The sequence below is a fragment of the Giraffa tippelskirchi genome, chromosome 12, assembly GCF_054371585.1.
Source record: "Giraffa tippelskirchi isolate mGirTip1 chromosome 12, T2T-mGirTip1v1.2.pri, whole genome shotgun sequence".
NCBI classification, from domain to species: domain Eukaryota; kingdom Metazoa; phylum Chordata; class Mammalia; order Artiodactyla; family Giraffidae; genus Giraffa; species Giraffa tippelskirchi.
The window spans coordinates 117,571,245-117,596,579 of NC_137286.1; positions in this window are offsets into that span (position 1 = coordinate 117,571,245).

Below are 25,335 nucleotides of genomic sequence, written 5' to 3' on the forward strand. Positions count from 1 at the left end.
ATTGCATGGAACATAGTGTAAAGACGTCAAGGCAAAGATGTTTGCTTGAAATAAGAATTAAGGTTAGGACCTCCAGTGGCTAGCACTTGGTACTTTCACTGCCATGGCCAGAGTTTAATTCCTGGTCAGGAAACTAAGATTCCACAAGCCACATAATGCAGCCAAAAAAAAAAAAAGAAAGAAAGAATTAAGGCTAATTGTTGGCAACAAGAATTTGTACTGCCACATGAAACACACACTTATTTTTCTGTGTGCTTGTTTCTAAAATGAAAATTTAGTAATTTTACATGAGCAGTTATCAGCATGGATATACTTATATGTTAAAAATTTGCTGTTTATTTGAAAATTCATATTTAACTGAGCATCCTGTATTTTACCTGGCAACACTAGAAAATGCTAGAATTATTTTTAGTACCAGGACATTTGCTACTTAAAAAGAGTTGATTCAAATTTCCTATAATATGGAGTATTTAACACTAAAAAAAAAGAAGTAGCAGTGGTTTTAGACAAGGAGAGGTTTCTTAAATGTAGTTATAGTCAATGCTTAGGCATTTTTAATGTATCTGTATTATAACATTTTCCAACCCTAAATGCCTAATCTCAAGTTCATAAAGCTTTGGTTTTTCACTTTGAAATTTAGAAATATAGGAGAGGAAAATAAGATCCTTTAATGTTCTTGGAACATCTGTGGTTTCCTCTCCACAGTGTTCCACACCATTCCGGTAAGTCCTTCCCTAAAACAGTCAATTCAACCTGTCTTCTGTCATTTTCTTTCTGCCCAGTGCCCTTGTCTCTCCAGGTGTTTCAGACTAGGTCTAGAGACTTCGGCCCAACTCTCAACTCTGTTATTTACATTCATGGATTCTTCACATTGTTAGACAGCAAGTTAGCCATGAGCAACGAGAGGTGGCCTAGTCGGCTGAATGTCCAATAGCTACCTAATCCTGCCAAGCTGTTTCTCAAACATGCCCCCATCAGTACTCCAAAATGGTTGGGGGATCAGAGAAATCCCCCACTGGCCATCTAGGGAGACTTCTCCCACTCTTGACGCGTGCACACCTCATCCTATCATGTCCTTAGATAACTTTTGGTGGCCACTGGGCTCATTAAATGTTCAAAAATATTCTATGATTGTGTGTGTGCCTGCATGCTAAATCGCTTCAGTTATGTCTGACTCTTTGCGATCCTATGGACTGTAGCCCACCTGGCTCCTCTGTCCGTGGGATTCTCCAGGCAAGAATACTGGAATAGGTTGCCATGCCTTCCTCTGGGGGATCGTCTTGATTAAGGGATCGAATCCACATCTCTTATGTCTCCTGCATTGGCAGGCAGGTTCTTGACAACTAGCACCACCTGGGAAGCCCATGCATATGTCTAATTATAACAGACTAGGTAAACACATAGGCAGCAAAGCCTCTGGCTATATAACCTGCAGTTGTTAATAAGGACTGTCAATCAACAATATCCTGGATTATGCAAAAAACCTTGCCTTAAAAACGACACTGCAGCCCTCCTTAGCCTGCTATTGCCTTCCTTAGCCTGGCCCACCTCTCTCTTGAGGTGTGCTCTCTGTCCTCTCCTTATCTTCAATAAAGTCTCTTGGAACAGGCAAGACCTCAGATTCTTCTTTGTGTTCTTACCAAGAACTGAGACCCACAGGAGAAGGGCTCTCCAAACTCTCTCCTGCTAAGAAGATGTGCCCAGAAATCTGGCTGAAATGATTAGTCAGGTAGGCTTCCCTGAGGTGTTGTTTCATCTCTATCTCCAAATATTTAATATAATCAATATGGTTAGTAAATGTTTGAGTGTCCATGAGTGTGTGCTAAGTTGCTTCAGTCATTTCTGACTCTTTGTGACCCTATGGACCATAGCCCACTAGGCTCCTCTGTCCACCGGATTCTCCAGACAAGAATACTGGAGTAGATTGCCATGCCCTCCTCCAGGGGACCTTCCTCATCCAGAGATTGAACCCTTATCTCCGGCATCTCCTGCACTGGTAGGAGTGTTCTTCATCACTAGCACCACCTGGGCAGCCCTTCAGTGTCCATAAGGAACCATAAAAACATTTGACTGCTCTTTTGCCTGGTGAAGACTGTGACCAAGTCCAAGTTCATACTACTTGCCAGACAACAGGCCACATGGTGCTGGGGCAAGAAATAGTGACTTTATTTAAAAAGTCAGGAGACTGAGAAGATGGTGGACTAGTGTCCCAAACAATCATCTCAGCCAAGTTAGAATTCAGGCTTCTTTATACTAAAAGTGTGTGTGTGGGGGGGGCGTGGCTGGTTGTTGCAAACATCTTGGTGTGCTATTCATGTAATTCTGCTCACAATATTCCCCCAAACCTCCAACAAGACAATTATTTTCTGTTCTTCACCTTTTTAAAAGGGTTATACTTTTAAAGGTCATGCCTGGGAGGCAGCACCTTGAGAATGGGGTAGTGTATATTTCAGGCTAGAGGCAAGGTTCTTTTACAAAGATGCAGAGCCAACATGAATAAGCACAGACAACAAAGCCCGAGAGTTAAAGCTAAAGGAATAAACCCAGTATGGAGTTATGTTTGATCTTCTCCATTATAAGACCATTATCATGGCATTTGAAGCAGACGATAACTTACTGCAGATCCCACAGACAAATTCCAGAAACTCTCACTCAAGACATCAAGAATAAAAGCTATTGTCACATAGGAGATGAAAGTCATTGCAGCAAGACTGTTTTCATCTTCGTTCTAAAGAGGACTTCTGAAAGTAAGATTGGTTGCATGAGTCAGAAATATGATAATTCACGTATCTCTACACAACAGAGTGACTCAGTAGGTCACTATGAATAGGACAAAAGGAAAATTAAACTTTAAATCATCTCAACGAGGTAGCTCCTTCTTCTAGTATCCTGCCAGACAACCTAGTGCTGGCCCATTGTGCCATGCTCTGAGAGATGCTGCACCAAACCACCAGGGCTCTAATTGGTGAAGTTTTGGAGAAACCTGAAAAATTCTAGATTTAGGTGATGTGAGAGATGTGTGCTTTTAAATAGAAGCTGAGCAGTCCTGCTTTAGAGTTCAGCGATTAGCCCAGTGCTGTCATGAAAATGATTTTTTAATTTAAGTTTAAGTTAATTTAAGTTTTTAATTTAAGTTTAATTCCTGGGTTGGGAAGATCCTCAGAAGAAGGAACTGGCAACCCACTCCAGTATTCTTGCCTGGGAAATCCCATGGACAGAGGAGCCTGATGGGCTACAGTCCATAGGGTCGCAAAAGAGTTGGACATGACACTTAGTGACTAAAAACACCAACGACTAATCTTGTAGTTGCGATAAACTCTTTCTACAGCAATGAGATAGCACATTTCTAATAAAAAATTTAGTGGATTTGCATTTCTCATGACATTTGATGATAAGCAAGTGATTTGTCTATATTTACCATCCAACATGGGGATAAATCTAACAGCAGAGATTATGAAAACCAGAAGATGCAAATCTGGTAAAGAACTATTAGCATCTACTTCAAAAGCTAGTAGTTATATTGACCATTTAATGTGTCGATCTGAAGACAATGACTTAACACATATCTGCAGGGGTACTTGCACATCACTTTGTGAAGCATAACTTTTCAAATAGATCAAATGACTATCCTTCTAAATTAATTTAACTTATTTTAAAGTGAAAGTTTTCATATGCATACATAAATAAAGCAAGTGTGGTTAATATATTGGTTCCAGCTGAATTCCAGAAAAATAAACGACCCAATCAAAAAATGGGCCAAAGAACTAAACAGACATTTCTCCAAAGAAGAAATACAGATGGCTAACAAACACATGAAAAGATGCTCAACATCACTCATTATTAGAGAAATGCAAATCAAAACCACAATGAGGTATCGTTTCACACCAGTCAGAATGGCTGCTATCCAAAAGTCTACAAGCAATAAATGCTGGAGAGGGTGTGGAGAAAAGGGAACCCTCTTACACTGTTGGTGGGAATGCAAACTAGTACAGCCACTATGGAGAACAGTGTGGAGATTCCTTAAAAAACTGGGAATAGAACTGCCATATGACCCAGCAATCCCACTGCTGGGCATACACACTGAGGAAACCAGAATTGAAAGAGACGCGTGTACCCCAATGTTCATCACAGCACTGTTTACAATAGCCAGGACATGGAAGCAACCTAGATGTCCATCAACAGACGAATGGATAAGGAAGCTGTGGTACATATACACAATGGAATATTACTCAGCCATTAAAAAAAATACATTTGAATCGGTTCTACTGAAATGGATGAAACTGGAGCCCATTATACAGAGTGAAGTAAGCCAGAAAGAAAAACAACAATACAGTATACTAATGCATATATATAGAATTTGAAAGATGGAAACGATAACCCTATATGCGGGACAGAATAAGAGACACAGATGCATAGAACAATTTTTGGACTCTGAGGGAGAAGGTGAGGGTGGGACGTTCTGGGAGAATAGCATTGAAACATGTATATTATCATATGCGAAACAGAACACCATTCCATGTTCGATGCATGAGACAAGGGCTCAGGGCTGGGGCAATGGGATGACCCAGAGGGATGGGATGGGGAGGGAGGTGGGTGGGGGGTCCAGGAAGGGGAACACATGTAAACCCATGGCTGATTCATGTCAATGTATGGCAAAAACTATTACAATATTGTAAAGTAATTAGCCCCCAACTAAAATAAATAAATTTATTAAAAAAAAAATATATATATATATATTGGTTCCAAGCCAGTGTTTTGCTTGTGTCATCAAAAGCCTCAAACAGATAATCAGATTAATTTCTTAAATGCTCTGTTCACAAACAATTTATAAAATCTAAGTAAGACTCTTTTCTAAGTTCATTCTTTCTCTTGAACCTACAACAGAGTCTGAAACCTGTTATTAATTCAGTTATAAAGTTCAACATTAAAGATAAAATTAAAGAATATTTTGGTGGTATTTCAAATACAAATTTTGATTGAAGTCAACATTAGAATAAAAATCTTTCTATCAAATGAAGAAATATATGGTGCAAAAGTTTGGAATTGGCCATGGTACACACATAATTTAAAATTGCATCCAATATTTTTAATATTCTGGTAACTGAAATAGAAGTTTTACTTATAAAAATTTATAAATAACTTACATATACAAATAACAATTGAACTATATAATTTTTGTTAGGTTGATCTTGAATATAAAATATAAAATACTTCATCACAGCATTATATGCTTTCTCTCTTTTCTGACCAATGTCAATAGAATTCAGGTGTATTTGAGAATCTGAAGAATTATTTTTTAAATTAATTGTCTTAAATGGTATTGAACATTTGCAAATGAGTCCTCTAAATTTCAGCAGCCTTTTGTTCAAAATCATTTCAAAACCTTGAATCAAAACATTCATTGAATGAAGTGCCAGAGCACTTCAGCTTTTGAGACTTTTATTGAATTGTTATTATTAGAAATTAAGCTTGCAAACAGGAAGACATTAAAATGTATTGCTTAATAGGAAGGGAGAAATTGAACAAATTAAATAATAAGAACACCACTGGTATACAGCATTAAATTTTGAATTCTAGCATTGTGCTTCCAAATAGTGTTTTTCAAACTGTCTATGGTAAATAACCAATTTTTTTAAAGTTTTTCAATCCTTCACAAAGCAAAACTTCTGTAAAATACAATAAAAATAAGTTTATGGAAAAATGAAATGGACCAAAAAAATACAAAATTCAAACTCACATTTTTTTATCATTAAGCTGTGTGGACATAAAATTACATTTTAATAAACATAACTAGAGTAATAACACTGGAAAAATAAAAGAATTTTAAAAATTATACTAGTTGCTCATTGTGCAAAAGGCAACTAATATATAGAAAGGCTGCTGCTGCTGCTACTAAGCTGCTTCAGTTGTGTCCGACTCTGTGCGACCCCATAGATGGCAGCCCACCAGGCTCCCCTGTCCCTGGGATTCTCCAGGCAAGAAACTGGAGTGGGTTGCTATTTCCTTCTCCAGTGCATGAAAGTGAAAAGTGAAAGCAAGGATGCTCAGTCGTGTCTGACTCTTAGCGACCCCATAGACTGCAGCCTACCAGGCTCCTCCGTCCATGGGATTTTCGAGGCAAGAGTACTGGAGTGGGCTGCCATTGCCTTCTCCAATAGAAAGGCTGTGAGATGCCTAACTTCCGGTCATTCTGAAATTGTAACCCAGAAAAAATTATAATTTAAAAAGAGTTCTCTATGTTAAACACCTTTACGCATAGTTTCAATGAGTAGTATGTACAGCAAAATTTTTTGAAACCATATATAATTAGATTTTATAATATGTATAATTTTTCATATGGAATTAGACCTTTATAGTTTCATATAAAGCTATTTATAGAGCATTAGACATGATTTGGGGGGGGTGCTTCTCTTTATTTATTTACTTTTTCTGTTCTTTGCTTTACTATTTCCTAGGTATTTTTTTAATTGAGGTATAGTTGATATTATGATATTGTATAAATTTCAAGTATACAACATAATGATTCACAATTTTAAATAATTCTATTTATAGCTATTATGAAATACTGGCTACATTCCCTGCATTGTACAATCAATTCTTGTAACTTATTTATTTTATATATAGTAGTTTATAAGTCTTAATCTCCCACCATATCTTGCCCTTCCCGTCTTCCTGCTCCTCATCAGTAACCAGTAGTTTGTTGTCTTTATCTGTAAGCCTCTTTTTTGTTATATTCACTTGTTTGCTTTATTTTTTAGATTCTACATATAAGTGATATCATACAGCATTTATCTTTTTCTATATGACTGATTTCACCTAGCATAATATTCCCCAAGTCCATTCATGTTGTTGAAAATGGCAAAATTTCATTCATTTTATGTCTGAGTAGTATTCCACTGTATACATATACACCACATCCTTTTTTTTTTTTGGCCAAGCAGCAAATCGGATCCTTATTCGATCCCCGATGAGGGATCAAAACTACCCCCCATAAGTTCGATGCATAGAATCCTAACCACTGGACTGCCAGGGAAGCCCCCACATCTTCTTTACCCATTCATTTGTTGATGTACACCTAGGTTGCTTCCATATCTTGGCAACTGTAAATACTGCTGTTGCGAACATTGGGGTGCATGCATCTTTTTGAATTAGTGGTTTTTGGATATTTCTGGACATATACTCAGGAGTGGGATTGCTGGATCATATGGTAACTCTACTTTTAGTTTTTGAGAAACCTCCATATGGTTTTCCACAGTGGAAATCAGTGGCTGTACAATTTACATTTCAACAGTGGCTGCACCAATTTATATTCCTATCAGCATGTCCATCAATATTTAAAGACTTTAATGTGACAAATGCACTTGCTTCTTGCTTGCTAATCTGTTTAACCTAGGTTGGATTGACAACAATCCTATTTGCAAGAGATAACGTGTCCAAACAACTTTATGTAAAAACACAGTAGAGAAACCAGAGTCAAAAAATGCATTGATGGGAACAGAAAGAGATTTTTTTACAACTGCAACAAGGTCAAGTCATTAATTCTTTAAACTTTTATCTAAAATCAACAAAATGATACTGTAGTTTCAAAATTCATATATAATCCTTCATGGGTAACCAGTTCTGATAATTAGTCCTATGAAGTTATAGCTAACTTTGTTATATCATTTTATGAAAGCTATGAATTTCCTATGCAGGATCTTCTTGTGAAGTAAGTTCAGTTCAGTCTCTCCATCACGTCTGACTCTTTGTGACCCCATAGACTGCAGCATGCCGGGCTTCCCTGTATATCACCAACTCCGGGAGCTTGCTCAAACTCATGTCCATTGAGTCAGTGATGCCATCCAAATATCTCATCCTCTGTCATCCCCTTCTCCTCCTGCCTTCAATCTTTTCCAGCATCAGAGTCTTTTCCAGTGAGTCAGTTCTTTGCATCAGGTGGCCAAAGTATTGGAGCTTCAGCTTCTGCATCAGTCCTTCCAGTGAATATTCAGGACTGATTTCCTTTAGGATAGACTGATTGGATCTCCTTGCAGACCAGGGGCCTCTCAAGAGTCTTCTCCAACACCACAGTTCAAAAGCATCAATTCTTCAGCTCTAAGCTTTCTTTGTAGTCCAACTCTCACATCCATACATGACTACTGGAAAAACCATAGCTTTGACTAGATGGACCTTTGTTGGCAAAGTAATGTCTCTGATTTTTAATATACTGCCTAGGTTGATCATAGCTTTTCTTCCAATGAGCAAGTGTCTTTTAATTTCAGGTCTGCAGTCACCATCTGCAGTGATTTTGGAGCCCAAGAAAATAAAGTCTGTCACTGTTTCCATTGTTTCCTCATATATTTGCCATGAAGCGATGGGACCATGATCTTAGTTTTATGAATATTGAGTTTTAAGCCAGCTTCTTCACTCTCCTCTTTCACTTTCATCAAGAGGCTCTTTAGTTCTTCTTTACTTTCTGCCATAAGGGTGTTGTCATCTGCATACTTGAGGTTACTGGAATTTTTCCCAGCAATCTTGATTTCAGCTTGTGCTTCATTCAGCCTGGCATTTCTCACGATGCCCTCTGCATATAAGTTAAATAAGCAGGGTGAAAATATGCAGCCTTGACATATTCCTTTCCTGATTCAGAACCAGTCTGTTGTTCCATGTCCAGTTCTGTTACTTCTTGACCTGCATACAGATTTCTCAGGAGACAGGTCAGGTGGTCTGGTATTTCCATCTCTTTTAGAATTTCCACAGTTTGTTGTAATCCATGAATTCAAAGGCTTTGACATAGTCAGTAAAGAAGAAATAGATGTTTTGCTTTTCTCTCACTTTTTTGATGATCCAATGGATGTTGGCAATTTGATCTCTGGTTCCTCTGCCTTTTCTAAATCCACCTTGAACATGTGGAAGTTTATGCTTCACATACTGTTGAAGCCTGGCTTGGAGAGTTTTGAGCATCACTTTGCTAGCTTGTGATATGAGTGCAATTGTGTGGTAGTTTGAGCATTCTTTGGCATTACCTTTCTTTAGGATTGGAATGAAAACAGACCTTTTCCAGTCCTGTGGCCACTACTGAGTTTTCCAGATTTGCTATCATATTGAGTGCAGCACTTTCACAGCATCATCTTTTAGGATTTGAAATAGCTCAACTGGAATTCTATCACCTCCACTAGCTGTATTCATCGTGATATTTCCTAAGGTCTACTTGACTTCGCCTTCCAGGAAGTCTGGCTCTAGGTGAGTGATCACACCATTGTAGTTATCTGGGTCATGAAAATCTTTTTTTGTATAGTTCTTCTGTGTATTCGTGCCATCTCTTCTGAATATTCTGCTTCTGTTAGGTCTATATCATTTCTGTCCTTTTTTGTGTCTATCTTTGCATGAAATGTTCTCCTGGTATCTCTAATTTTCTTGAAAAGATCTCTAGTCTTTCCCATTCTATTGTTTTCCTCTATTTCTTTGCATTGATCTCTGAGGAAGGCTTTCTTATCTCTCCTAACTATTCTTTGGAACTCTGCATTCAAGTGGGTATATCTTTCCTTTTCTCCTTTACTTTTTGCTTCTCTTCTTTTTCTCAGCTATTTGTAAGGCCTCCTCAGACAACCATTTTGCCTTTTTGCATTTCTTTTTCTTGGGGAAGGTCTTGATCATTGCCTCCTGTACAATGTGACGAAGCTCCGTCCATAGTCCTTCAGGCACTCTATGAGATCTAATCCCTTGAATCTATTTGTCACTTCCAGTGTATAATCATAAGGGATTTGATTTAAGTCATACCTGAATGGTCTAGTGGTTTCCCACACTTTCTTCAATTTATGTCTGAAATTTGCAATAAGGTGTTCATGATCTGAGCCACAGTCAACTCCCACTCTTGTTTTTGCTGATTGTATAGAGCTTCTCCATCTTTGGCTGCAAAGAATATAATCAATTTGATTTCAGTATTGACCATCTGGTGATGTCTATGTGTAGAGTCTTCTCTTGTGTCGTTTGAAGAGGGTGTTTTCTATGACCAGTGTGTTCTCTTGGTAAAACTCTGTTAGCCTTTGCCCTGCTTCATTTTGTACTCCAAGGATAATTTTGCCTGTTATTCCAGGTATCTCTTGACTTCCTTCTTTTTTATTCCAGTCCCCTACAGTGAAAAGGACATATTTTTTGGGTGTTAGTTCTAGAAGGTCTTGTAGGTCTTCATAGAACTGTTCAATTTCAGCCTCTTCAGCATTGCTGGTCTGGGCATAGACTTGTATTACTGTGATATTGAATGGTTTGCCGTGGAAACAAACAGAGATCATTGTGTCTTTTTTGAGATTGCATCCAAGTACTGCATTTGGACTCTTTTGCTGACTATGAAGGCTACTCCATTTCTTCTAAGGAATTCTTGCCCACAGTAGTAGATATAATGGTCATCTAAGTTAAATTCACACATTCCAGTCTATTTTAGTTCACTTATTCCTACAATGTCGATGTTCACTCCTGCCATCTCCTGTTTGACCACTTCCAATTTACCCTGATTCATGGCCCTAACATTCCAGGTTCCTATGCAATATTGCTCTTTACAGCATAGGACTTTACTTACATCACCAGTCACATCCACAACTGGACGATGTTTTTGGTTTGGCTCTGTCTTTTCATTCTTTATGGAGTTATTTCTTCAATGATCTCCAGTAGAATAAGCATATTGGACACCTACCAACCTGGGGAGTTCATTTTTCAGTGTCCTATCATTTTGCCTTTTCATACTGTTCACGGGGTTCTCAAGGCAAGAATACTGAAGTGGTTTGCCATTCCCTTCTCCAGTGGACTACATTTTGTCAGACCTCTCCACCATGACCCGTCCATCTTGGCTGGCCCTACACGGCCTGGCTCATAGTTTCATTAGTTAGACAAGGCTGTGGTCCATGTGATCAGATTGGTTAGTTTTCTGTGATTGTGGTTTTCATTCTGTCTGCTGTCTGATGGATAAGGATAAGAGGGCTATGGAAGTTTCCTGATGGGAGAGACTGACTGAGTGGGAATCTGGGTGTTGTTCTGATGGGCAGGGCCATGTTCAGTAAATTTTCTGTTGATGGTTGGAGCTGTATTCTCTCCTTGTTGTTTGACTGGAGGCCAAACTCTGGTGGAGGTAATGAAGATAATGGCAACCTTCTTCAAAAGGTCCCATGCACGTGCTGCTGTACTCAGTGCCCCCAACCCTGCAGCAGGCCACTGCTGACCCACACCTCTGCCAGCCTCCTGGACACTCACAGGTAAGTCTGGGTCAGTCTCTTGTGGGGTCACTGCTCCTTTCTCCTGGGTCCTGTTGCACACAAGGTTCTGTTTGTGCCCTCCAAGAGTCTGTTTCCCCAGTCATGTGTAAGTTCTGGCAGCTCTACAGTGGGGTTAATGGCAACCTCCTCCAAGAGGGCTTATGCCATACCCAATTCTGCTGCACCCAGAGCCCTTGCCCCTGTGGTGGGCCAGTGCCGACCCATACCACCACAGGAGACATTCGAACCCAGTTTGTGAGGTAAAGTAAAATTCAAAACAGTTCATCAAATCCACGAGGTATTTGGTGGTAAACTTTTTGGATGTCCCATATCAAGATCATCACCTACTTCCTTGATAATTATTGATTAATCATGGAAAATGTTATAATAATGTATAGAAACTGTGTATTTCAAGTTTCTAACTTTATACCCTTTGGTCTTTTCTGCCACTAAAAAAATGTATTGCATTCCTTCATTGTAAGGATACAGTAAGAACATCAAAAATACAAATAAGCAAGTCAAGAGTCCAGTTTACATCTTAAAAACCTGGGACCAAATTGTTTTCTGATCTTGTTGAAATACATTCTCAACAGAATTTTACCCTTGATAGCAATCACACCCCCACATGCAAGAGTTGTTAAATCTGATGAGTTTTCATATTATCATATAATAAAGAATATTCTGAAATTTTACATTTTTGCAAGAGTGGTATGAAATCTATTGGTCTTCTTTTCCCAGAAGTCACTTTTAATATCATCTTCTCCATTTTCTTTACTGTATCTATCACATTCAAATTAGATATATCTTTCCAAACATAAAAGCAAAGTTTATCTTGTCATCAGTGAATTAGGGTCAAAAATAAATAATACATGTTAGGAACCAAAACAATCGATTGAACTATATGAAGAACTAAGTACAAAAATATCCTAAATGAATCAATGCCCCCCCCAAAATAACAAGTTCACGAAAGAGGAAAACAATCCCAATCGCTGTCATCTCTGAAACAGAGGGGGAGCAATCTGTTACTGATAAAGGGAATGAATAACCAGGCTAATGTTAACAAAAGTTTTAGGGTTGTGTGTGAGCTAACCTGATGAATTAGGAACTAGAGGAGCCCAAGTCCCAAGTAATACTCTGACACTTTCCCTCCCATCTTTATGGGGAGTGGTACCCTAAAGTTGGGGCAGGAAGGGAGAATTGAAGGAGATTACTGTTTGCACTCTAGGTTTTTGGTTAATGAACACTGGAAAAGGGACAGGCAACCTGAGAGAGATCTCTCTGGGAAAACCTCTGGTTTCACAGAGTGTAGGTCAGCTACAGTCACCTGCCAAAGGTCAAGGGTAGTGCAGCAGAAATGAAAAAAAAAACCCAAGGCACAGGAAGCAGGGAATAGAACTGGAGATCAAAGAGAATTCCCCAAACCACCCAAAAATGCTGGCAACAAGAAGATAAAGCCAGGAGAGATCTCCCAGGGTACAGAAGGCACATGAAATATAGCAGATAACCTCAAACTTGCCAGTGCTTAGACTCCAGGCCCCAGCAATGGGAAAACCTAGGTCTATCTTAGATCCCACAATGAATCATCATTTTATTGACTCAAAAGTAATTTAGATTTACCCAAGCAATTGATCTTAATGCTGCCTTATGTTTCTTCCTGAATCTCTGAGTTTCCCTTTGGGATCACTTTCCTATACTTAAAAATCATTCTCTAGTACCTTCTTTAAAAATAGGCCAGCTATTTTTAACTAAGTGTCTTTATTGTGTTTCTATGTTTTGCTGGGTAAAGAGATTTATTATGTAAATGGAACTGTCCATTTAAATGCTCTTCATGAGGTATATTCCAGAGGATTTCTCTCTTTATAATCAGGTCACAGCTCACTTGGACAATGTCTTACCAGGAAGCATATGTATATGCAGATATAACTTGAAGATCTCTGCGAAGTACCAGACTCCTCACAGTCCAAAAATGTACCAATATTGACTGGATTTTAAGGACTGAATCCATTAAAATTCAGACTGACCTAAAAACCAATTCTTTACCCAAGTTTGTACAATAACCTTTGAAACCAGAAGCAAAGGCAGGATGATGGCCCATAGTATAAAAAACAATAAAAATAGATATCATATGCCATGTACTATCTTTTGAAGTACTCCTAACCCTCACTGGATAGGAGTTCAAGGATCTTCAGGCTAACAGAATGATTATGTCTCACTTTCTAGAATGGCCTGATCCTCTGGATAAAATCCTACTAGTCATTACCATTTACACTAGTTAGAGAGTCATTTTCCTTCCATTGGCCCCTTCTGGTACCTGAGATATTTCCACATTGTGAACCTTACCTTTCAGTAGTGAAGAAAAAAGGATTTTGACCCTACAAAAACAAAGTGCTGCTGCAAAAATCATTACAGTAATGTCCACTGAGACCAGGAAAGCAACAGAGATATGAATAAATATTGAAGTTATTTTTTCTGCATAGTTCATTTTATCTCCCTAGAGAGTCTCCAACTGCTTTATAGAAGCTATTCAACTCCAGGGACTCTGCCCTTCCCAAAACAGCTGATGTACCTGTCATAGTAAATGATTCCTACACTACTGCATAGTCTGTTCCCTTTAGGACACTATTTATTATATGAAACCAGTTCTTTGCTTGTTTATCACAAACAAACCATTCCTTGTAAAACACAATTCCTGGCAGCAAGTAAAGGGAAACAGAAAATGAAGTCACATAGGATACTTTGGAGAATTACCCAGAAGAATCACTAATTTACTCTTAGACATACAACATACAAGTAATAGTTCCTATAGTGAGGTTTATATAATTGGAAAAAGTAGTAAGAAATTTACACAGTTGAATAGGGTGGTATAAAGTTATATCTTGGTTGACATTATAAATGATACTTCCCTAGCATCTGAAGCTAATTAGCAAATCTGAACTCTATGGTCCAAGTGGTAATGAAGAAAGTAATAATTTTAGATTTTCTATTAGATTGTCAATGCAATATCTTTGTCATTATTAGTATTTCAGTTGCACTTGGATAAACACTACTGGCCAAATAGAACAAACAACTCATCTCTAAGAAGATGTCCACATGAATCTTCAAAGGAGACCAGACTCTGCATGTGATCCTTGCTTTGATTTCTCATTATCCACCTGCTTTTAGACCTTGTCAGTAGAGTAATTGCCAAGTGTAGACTCTCCAGAGTCTTAAATACTTCTAAACAGCCATTGTCATATCACTTGATTTAACAACTGTTCATCTGATGGGAGGAGGGAAAAGGATAAATCCTGGTCCAACCCCAAACTGTTTGCTGTTTTTGAGATAATACACATCTGGAGATCACAATGGTAATGTAGGTCTTCAATAAGAGTCTTATCTGCCCACCTCTCTGGCCTGGTTAGAGATTGATCATAATGAGGAAGTGATTCAGGGGAGGCTAACTGTTCAGGAAAGAACATATATGCAAGACAAAGTTATATGATCATAATCACACAATCTCATACAACTTGCTTAATACTTCTGAGCTCAGAATATCCTCTAGTTTTGCACTGACTCTCACCTTCAGAAATCAATCTGTCTAAAGGCTCACTCTGCTTCTGGTACAGCACACTCTAAGAACTCCTGAGGGCAATTCACAAACAATAAAAATATCTGCTTTCTTTGTTAACTAACACACCTTTTCTGAGTTTTCCTTGTGTTGTTCCCCCTTACTGTAGTATGTTGATATAACTCCAGTTACATACATCATAGCAGAATTCCTTATTGGGCTTTCCTGGTGACTCAGAGGGTAAAGAATCTGCCTGCGGTACAGGAGACCCGGGTTCGATCCCTGGATCAGGAAGACCTCTGAAGAAGGGAATGGCTGCCCAATCCAGTATTCTTGCCTGAAGAATTCCACAGACAGAGGAGCCTAGTGGGTTACAGTCCATGGGGTCGCAAAGAGTCAGACACGACTGAGCTACTTTCAATGCAAGAATTCTTTATTAGAGTAAGAGGCTTTTTACTCACAGAATAGAATAGAGAAACATTAAGTAGACATAAAATATATCCAATTAGGTTACAGATTAATACAAACATCCATGGCTTTAAAAGAAGCAATGATCACTCACCTAGAGCCAGACATCCTGGAAGGTGAAGTCAAGTGGGCCTTAGAAAGCATCACTACAAACAAAGCTAGTGGAGGTGATGGAATTCCAGTTGAGCTATTTCAAATCCTGAAAGATGATGCTGTGAAAGTGCTGCACTCAATATACCAGCAAATATGGAAAACTCAGCAGTGGCCACAGGACTGGAAAAGGTCAGTTTTCATTTCAATCCCAAAGAAAGGCAATGCCAAAGAATGCTCAAACTACCACACAATTGCACTCATCTCACACACTAGTAAAGTAATGCTTAAAATTCTCCAAGCCAGGCTTCAGCAATATGTGAACGTGAACTTCCAGATGTTCAAGCGGGATTTAGAAAAGGCAGAAGAACCAGAGATCAAATTGCCAACATCCGTTGGATCATCGAAAAAGCAAGAGAGTACCAGAAAAACATCTATTTCTGCTTTATTGACTATGCCAAAGCCTTTGACTGTGTGGATCACAAGAAACTGTGGAAAATTCTGAAAGAGATGGGAATACAAGACCACCTGACCTGCCTCTTGAGAAACCTGTATGCAGGTCAGGAAGCAACAGTTAGAACTGGACATGGAACAACAGACTTGTTCCAAATAGGAAAAGGAGTCCGTCAAGGCTGTAAATTGTCACCCTGATTACATAACTTATATGCAGAGTACATTATGAGAAATGCTGGGCTGGAGGAAGCACAAGCTGGAATCAAGATTGCCAGGAGAAATATCAATAACCTCAGATATGCAGATGACACAACCCTTATGGCAGAAACTGATGAAGAACGAAAGAGCCTCTTGATGAAAGTGAGAGAGGAGAGTGAAAAAGTTGGCTTAAAGCTCAACATTCAGAAAACTAAGATCATGGCATCTGGTCCCATCACTTCATGGCAAATAGATGGGGAAACAGTGGCTGTCTTTATTTTTGTGGGCTCCAAAATCACTGCACATGGTGACTGCATGGCAGCCATGAAATTAAAAGACACTTACTCCTTGGAGGGAAAGTTATGACCAACGTAGACAGCATGTTAAAAAGCAGAGACATTACTTTGCCAGCAAAGGTCCATCTAGCCAAGGCTATGGTTTTTCCAGTGGTCATGTATGGATGTGAGAGTTGGACTATAAAGAAAGCTGAGTGCTGAAGGATTGATGTTTTTGAACTGTGGTGTTGGAGAAGACTCTTGAGAGTCCCTTGGACAGCAAGGAGATCCAACCAGCCCATCCTAAAGGAGATCAGTCCTGAGTATTCATTGGAAGGACTGATGTTGAGGCTGAAACTCCAATACTTTGGCCACCTGATGCGAAGAGCTGACTCATTGGAAAAGACCTTGATGCTGGGAAGAATTGAGGGCAGGAGGAGAAGGGGACGACAAAGGATGAAATGGCTGGATGGCATCACCGACTCGATGGACATGGGTTTGGGTGGACTCAGGGAGTTGGTGATGGACAGGGAGGCCTGGGGTGCTGTGGTTCATGGGGTTGCAAAGAGTCGGACACGACTGAGTGACTGAACTGAACTGAACTGAGAAACTATAGCAGCAAATGAATCTTCTCATCATAGAAGCATCAAAATACTACATTGTTTGATAACTCTATAGTATCCTTCCTCTAACTTGAGAAGCATGGAAATATCTTGAACAGTGGCACTTTATACTGGCATTTATTACTAACATTAGTAATAATAGTATTGGTGGCTCAGTGATAAAAAAAATCTGTTTGCCAATGCAGGAGATGCAGGTTCAATTCCTGGGTCAGGAAGATCCCCTGGAGAAAGAAATGGCAACCCACTCCAGTATTCTTATCTGGGAAATCCCATGCACAGAGGAGCCTGATATGTTACAGTCCATGGAGTTGCAAAGAGTCAGACACTATTTAACAACTAAACCAACAATAATTAGCAGTAGTAGTATTGAGTCATTGTCAATATGATTTTTTTAATCTCAGAATAAAATAAGGAGGTTTGATACAAGCACTAGAGAAACAACCTTAGATTGAAGACAGCTCTGGCAATCCATAACAATGACACACAAGGCAAGTCATTTAACTATTAGACCTCAGTTTCCCCATGTAAAAAATGGAGAGACTTGCCTGGTGATTCAGTATTTAAGACTCTGCACTTCCAATGCAGGGATGCAGGTTTGATTCCTGGTCAGGGAACAAAGATCCCACATGCTGCACAGTGTAATTTAAAAAAATGGAACCATAACATCTGCCATTTTTGACTGAAGTGTTACACAAAGAGAAAAATTGAATAATGAATGCTAAATAAACTGTGGAATTGTAAAATACAACACAAAGTTGTGATTGAGACTGTACATATACTTTACGTTCTATATAGCTTTTTCATAGATTTACACCATTATCACACAAACACTCTCTGCTATTCCCATGACCAATCCATCCTAATTTCGTAATATCAAAATACTATAGCTTCTAGAAAATTGAATCTACATATTGTCATTTGAAGAGTCCATTCAGTTCAGTTATTTACTTGAATTTGAACCAATAGTAGGAAATAGGCTTGAGGGATCAGGGGTGCAGCATAGCACATCAATGTCAATAAATTCCAACACTGAGAAATCAACTTCTCCCAGTGCTTTGGGTAGCTATATGAATCAAAAACAATTCATTTAAAATATAATTCTGCATGTGATTAATCTATCGTCCAGTCTGATTGCCTGTGGTACATTTTTATAATTATAAACTGAATGGAGAATAAAGATAATTCAAATAATCTTATTGGCTGAAGCATAGGGCATTAATTCAGTTTATAATAGCAATAATGACCTCAGCCCAGGACATTTCCAGGCAATTAACAACTGGTTGGAGTTAATGGCCCAAGCTTCATCCAAGGACCATCAACTCCTTCAAACTGGTCATCAATCCTCAGAAAATGCCCAGTGCTCAGAGCACAGTCAGACCCACTCAGAATATAACATCATCCCAACTTTTTATTTTCAAGTAAATTTGTTGCTCTACTCTTTTCTTAAAAAGCCATTTGACTTGTAAACAAGCTAAAAATGATTGATATTGTTTTGAATAGTAAATTAATTCATGGGACAAAAGAACAACTAAATGTCACCTAGGCATAATATCATATCAATATGTTAAATTACATTGTAATATTGAAAAAATAGCACAGATGCAAAATACAAGACACCCATGCCCCAACTCTACAAATACCTCAACATCAGTTCTACTAAGCAAAGCCTGGGTAGTGAGTCCCCTTTCCATGTTTTTATTTTCTCTCTTTCAGAGAGAGAATCAGAGTTAAACTGTGATTGACGCATTTTTACTTTCTACCTAACAAGCTGCCTTGCTGACTTTAAATTCTTTTCCAGAAGGAGTAGGAGACAGAGCCGAGAGAAACTTTTAATATGCAAGCCCACGTGATACCACATGACAATATCATCAGTCATTTCTAGCTCCTCTACAGTACTTCACCTATTTTTTCCCATCTCACAGGAGGCACACGAAACAGATGACCTGGATCACCAGCAGGGCAGGCACAGGCTCATTGTGAGCCATTCAGGTAGAGAGAGGGATTAGGTCAGTCAGTCCCCATCTCAATGGGAGGCCACTGGAATGCTGCTCACCCTGGAGTCACAGTCGATAGGAAAAACACTGCAATGTCTCATTGACTTTGCCTCCCACCAGCTACCCCGAGCCCTCTTTTTTCCTACTGAATCCTTTGTTGTTTTAATCCATCATGGGAAAGGCAGAAGTCATGAAATAACAGTGTTTAAACTGGCCTGTACAGACAGGGTCATTGTCCCCAAATGCATGAACTCAGACCACCTGTGACTGTTAATGAAAGAGAAGATGCTTCATTCAGAGATCACGCACGGCCACAGTCCTGACTTGGCTGAACTTGTTTCCTTCTATTCACTACCAGTCTGAAAAGGAAAACCTTTTAAAACTGTATGTATTAGATTCAAGCGGACAATTCCTTATCATTATCACTTACATTAACAGCTAAAGTCCACACTGGGCCTCACGCAGGCTGTGCCAAGTCACTGTCTGTATAGGGGAAGAGAAAGCCCCCTGGTAGCTGAACTAACACCTACCAGAGGGGATTTCTCAGTGGGGATGAGAGATGTGTTGTCAAAGAGTAAAGTCTAGTCATCGAAGTTCATGGATGATGAGAACAGTCAAAATAATGTTAATAATGATACACTCACAAAGTAAGGAAAAACATGACATTCGCACATTTTCTTACTTATTGGGGTAAAGGAATCTATCATTAAAACCATTATTTCTCTTGTCAAAAAGTAGACATAAAGTAACTCATAAGCTGTCACAAAGAACACTTATGTATTGATGGTGTGATGTTTCATAAAGTCATGAAAAAAAAAGTCCAAAATATGGATGCTGCCCATGCCTTGATATAATCTCCACCCATGGCCCACAAGCAGGTACAGGAAAAATTAAGATATGGAGAATTGTGAAACAGAATAAAGGAAATACTAAAAAACACAATTTATTAAATTTTGCTACTACTTTGCAAAAGTAAATTTGATGGGCTGGAATAGGACACATCTTAATTTAATCAAGAAGCTATGTTTATGCAGATCAACACTAAACTGGGAGGCAAATTAATAAATTTTACAGAAAAAAATTAAAATTTGAATTTGAGAAAAAAAGCAGTAATTTTTATATCATTTTATAAAAAGCATCAGATGGTTCATGTCAAGAGTCCTACTTGATTTCTAGAAGCAGACAACTTAGAAGAATATATATATGTTCTACAGATAAAGCTTTAACTAGATAATTGGTTTAGGGGCAGATTTTTCTATGCCAGAGCTCAGAGGATTCAGGAAGCTTGAGCCCCTTTTAGTGAAGCTAGGAAATGAACTCATGTCTGTCTTAATACAAAGCTTACGTGCTTTCTGTCTCACTGTGGGCCTCTTGTTAAAATCTCTTCCTATCATTCCATACAGTGTGCTATTTCACTTAGAAAGACTTCACAAGCCATTTAAACATGCAAACAGGAGGAAAGCTAGTTCATGGTGTCTGCATTGCTAACCATCTATCTAACCTGTTCAGCTATAAAACAAGAAGACAGGACATGCCCTCAAGAAGCCCTGATCTGCATCTAATCATAGATTATAATTTGGAAAATCTTTTCATCTAAGAGATATCACAACTGCAACCAGAAGATAGCAGAGTGATGTCAATACCTAAATTTCAAAGCATGCTTTAAAACATTCCGCAGAAACTATTTAAACATTAATAATCAAGAATCATCAGTTTTCCAAGTAGCATAAAATGTATGTGTTATTTAAACAAGACACATAAGAAGAAAAGTCATACTGAGTCTAGGAGCTGATACAAAGCACTAAAGGTATGTATACCTTTCTAGGTACCATGTTGGCTGTCCTCTGTCCTCTCAGCTCCTTGGATTAAAGGGTCTCTAAGGTATACTAGGAGCTTCGCTGGTAACTCAGACAGTGAAGAATCTGACTCCAATGTGGAAGACACAGATTTGATCCATGGGTTAGGAAGATGCCCTGGAGAAGGGAATGACAACCCACTCCAGTATTCTTGCCTGGAATCCCATGGATAGAGGAGCCTGGTGGGCTACAGCCCAATGGGTTACAAAGAGTTAAACATGACTGAGAAACTAACACACACACAAGATGTATTTATTTTTTGAAAGCCTGTATTTAACTTATATTAAAATTATACACTGTTAATTAACTGTCTTCTCTCCATCTATTTTATGTTATTTCTTCATATGCTTATGAGCATGTGCAGTGGATTTGTTTCACATTTAGAGAGCAGAGTCAGGGCACTGATGAATCGCAAAGTCATCTGTCAAAGGAGATGTGTTTCTATTCTCTTCTAAAATAAGTGTTGCAGGAGGTTATTTGGAATGCACCTTACTCTATTCCTGTTTCACGGAACTGACATAAGATGTTCATTCTAAGCTGAGTCCATTTTTAAGATGTCGTCCAGGAACGGTGGTGCAGGAGGAGACTCTTGAGAGTCTATTGGACAGCAAGGAGATCAAACCTGTCAATCCTAAAGGAAATCAACCTTTGAATATTCATTGGGAGGACTGATGCTGAAGCGCCAATACTTTGGCCACCTGATGCGAAGAGCCAACTCATTGGAAAAGACCCTGATGCTGGAAAAGATTGAGGGCAGGAGAAGGAGGCGACAGAGGATGAGATGGTTGGATGGCATCATTGACTCAATGGACATAAGTTTGAGCAAACTCTGGGAGATACTAAAGGGCAAGGAAGCCTGTCCTGCTGCAGTCCACGGGGTTGCAAAGAGTCAGCCACAACTGAGTGACTGAACAGCAACAACTCTTTAGATATGTAACAATAGCAAACCAAATGAAATACAGATAGGAAATTCAAAGTTTAAGAAACAGGATTTGTTCCAAAAACTCTAAAAGTGTTGTTCAAACTAACTGCTTTTCGTCTATAAACAACTTTACTCATAGTGATCATGTGGTTGAAGTGACACATAAAGTGTACCCAAGTAACAATAGTGTTGAAAAGGGGCATAAAATTTACTGGGTCTTGAATTCAGGTCCAACCACACAGACAGGAAGGGAAAAGGATGGCAAATAAAGCTTTCCTTCCTTCTAATTAATGGCTAGGAGGGATGCTAGGAATGAGCTTCAGAAGAGTTTTGAAGCATGCAAATTGTACCTTGGGAATTCTCTCACTTCCCTTTTTAACATTGTTCCCCTAAAATGTAATGATGTTCAACATCACTAGTTATTAGAGAAATGCAAATCGCAACTATGATGAAATATCACCTCACACCAGTCAAATTGTATCTTGGGAATTCTCTCACTTCCCTTTTTTTTTATTGTTCGCCTACAATGAAATGATGTTCAACATAGCTAATTATTAGAGAAATGCAAATCAAAACTACAATGAAATATCACCTCACACCAGTTAAAATGGCCATCATCAAAGCATCCACAAACAATAAATGCTGGAGAGGATGTGAAGAGAAGGGAACGCTGCTAGTGTGAATATAAATTGGCATGGCCAGTGTGGAGAACAGTATGGAGGTTCCTCAGAAAACTAAAAATAGAGCTACTACAATATGATCCTGCAATCCCACTCCTGGGCATATATTCAGAGAGAAAAAAAGGTCCAAAAGGCTACATGTACCCCAGTGTTCATTGCAGCACCATTTATAAGAGCCAAGACTTGGAAGCAACCTTAATGTCCATCAACAGAGGATTGAATAAAGAAGATGTGTTACATATGAGAAAAAAGAAAGTGAAAGTCGCTCAGTCATGTCTGACTCTTTGTGATCCCATGAACTATACAGTCCATGGAATTCTCCAGGCCAGAATATGAAGTGGGTAGCCTTTCCCTTCTCCAGGGGATCTTCCCAACCCAGGGATCGATCCCAGGTCTCCTGAATTGCAGGAGGATTCTTTACCAGCTGAGCCCCAGGAAGCCCTCTGGTATATATACAATGGACTATTACTCAGTCATTAAAAAGAATGAAATAATGCCATTTGCAGCAACGTGGATGGACCTAGAGACTGTCATACTGAGTGTAGTAAGTCAGAGAAGGAGAAATACTGTATGGCATTCCTTATATGTGGAATCTAAAAAGAAATAATACAAATGAACTTATGTACAAAACAGAAAGAGACTCAGAGAATGAGCTTATGGTGGCCACAGTAGGGAGGACAGAGGAAGGAATAGTTAGGCAGTTTGGGATGGACATGTACACACTGCTGTATTTAAAATGGATAACCAACGGAGGCCCTATTGTGTAGCACATGGAACTCTGTTCAATGTTATGCAGCAGCCTGGATGGGAGGGGAGTTTGGGGGAGAATGGATACATGTATATGTATGACTAAGTCCTTTTGCTGTCCACCCAAAACTACCACAACATTGTTAATGGGCTATACTCCAATATAAAATAAAAAGGTAAAAAAAATTGCTTCCCTATTCCATGCTATCTCCCTCCCTTGAGGACCATGAGCCCAGGGCCTTGCCGTTAATCTCCTCTGCCCCAGCCTCAGTTACTTCATTTATTTCTCAGAAATCACTGACTTCATTTTCCTAAGATCACATCTCAGAGTCTCTTTTCACAGTGGATATTGAGTTAAGAGGAAAGACATGAACTTAAACCTCTGTGTCTCATTTCCCTCTGGCAATGATGATAATAATCCTTTACCTAAATCACACGATGGCAGTGAGCAATAAAATTTAAAATGGAGACTACATGAATGCATGGTGCCAACTAAATTGCAAGCCAAATTCCAAGTATTATTTTGTTGAACTCATTTACACAAATGTGTAATAAGTCCATTAACACTTTGAGAATTTTATATTCGTTAACAAATGAATGATGAATAACTCTAATTAATCTCTAATTGGCAAACTTTCAGGAATATTAAAAACACATGTGAAAAAGACTAGCAATTTGGAGGAAAGATGCTCTGGACAAAAGCATCTTGCACACAGCCAGTCCTATAGAGCCTGCCAAAATCAGAGTTCCAGAAAGTCATCCTAATTTCTCGTTTTTCTCCCATCTTTCTCTTCTCTTACCTTGTAGATTTAGGGCAAGGACAAAAGAGTTGTCATGTGTTTCTGGGAGTTCCTGTCCAGTGGTTTCTGGAGAGAGGGAGTTAAGGGGTAGGGAGCATCTGCTAGTACATTAAGACAGGTCATCTGCAAGTGCTAAGAAGTGGTCAGCAGTAACCTTCCCTAAGTGGCCACTGGGACTACAGTGTCTAGTATGATGTTTCCAAACCTTCAATTACAGAAAATAATTCAAGTTTGTAGCTTCTCCAGTCTGGAAAAACGTTACCCATTTTCTTGCTAATAAATGCACATAATCTAAATCTGCATCTTAAGAGCATGAGTGTTATTCATCTACAGGATCTGAATTAGACTGAATTTTGGATTGATGAAAGGGGAACAGCTATATGAAATGGTATATGAAGTGCCCTCTGCAGGAAGGTCACAGACGCAAAGACTAAGAATGGATTAAATTACACAGTCATGGTGTCTTTGCAGCCCTCACAGGGCAATAATAATGAGGATAATTTGACATCATGTTTTAGGATTAAAATATTTCTCTTTATCACATTATCTTCCATCAGGTTATCTTATCACTTGGCAGGGGACTTAGGTAAAAGACTTAAGACATAATGTCACAGGTCTTTAACCCACAGTGTTCCTTGTTTCAACCACAACCACCTACTGCAATGTCTGAAATTTTCTCAGGGCAGATGAGTCTTGACGGGGACAAGGAGGCACTAGGAGCATCAAAAGTCTATGATGAGCTGAGAGTAGAAATAAAAGGCAACTGAAATGTAGCGTGTTGACTGTATCATTTAGTTGTCACTGCATAAAAATCCATTCCAAATTTAGTGCCTTAAAACCACAGTCCTTTGTTTGCTCGTAGATAGTTTGGGTTGGCTGTGTAGAAACGGCTAGTCTCCATGTGATGTGTTTGTCGCTTAGTCGTACCTGACTCTTTGTGACCCCATGGACTGTAGACCACCAGGCTCCTCATCAAAAATGCTTTAGTGAAAGCTAAACTGAGTAATGGAACATCCAAGATGGTGTAACATTCTCATCTGATGCTTCAGCTTCCGTGGTTGGATTATACAGGGGCCTGTTGGTCATCTCTCTCTCTCTCTCATAGGTCTTCCCAGCAGGGTAGCCGGACCTCTTTATATGATGGCTCAGAGCTCCAAGGGCTTCCCTTGTGGCTCAGCTGGTAAAGAATCTGCCTGCAATTCAGGACACCTGGGTTCGATCCCTGGGTTGGGAAGATCCCCTGGAGAAGGGAATGGCTACCCACTCCAGTATTCCGACCTGGAGAATTCCATGGATTCTATAGTCCATGGGGTCGCAAAGAGTCGGACACGACTGAGCAACTTTCACAGAGCTCCAAGGAAGTAAAATCAGTTCTAGGCCTCTTATGGTTTAAGCACATGGCACAGTGTCATGTCTATAGCGTTCCTATAGGCCCAAGCAACCCTCTGGCCCTATGC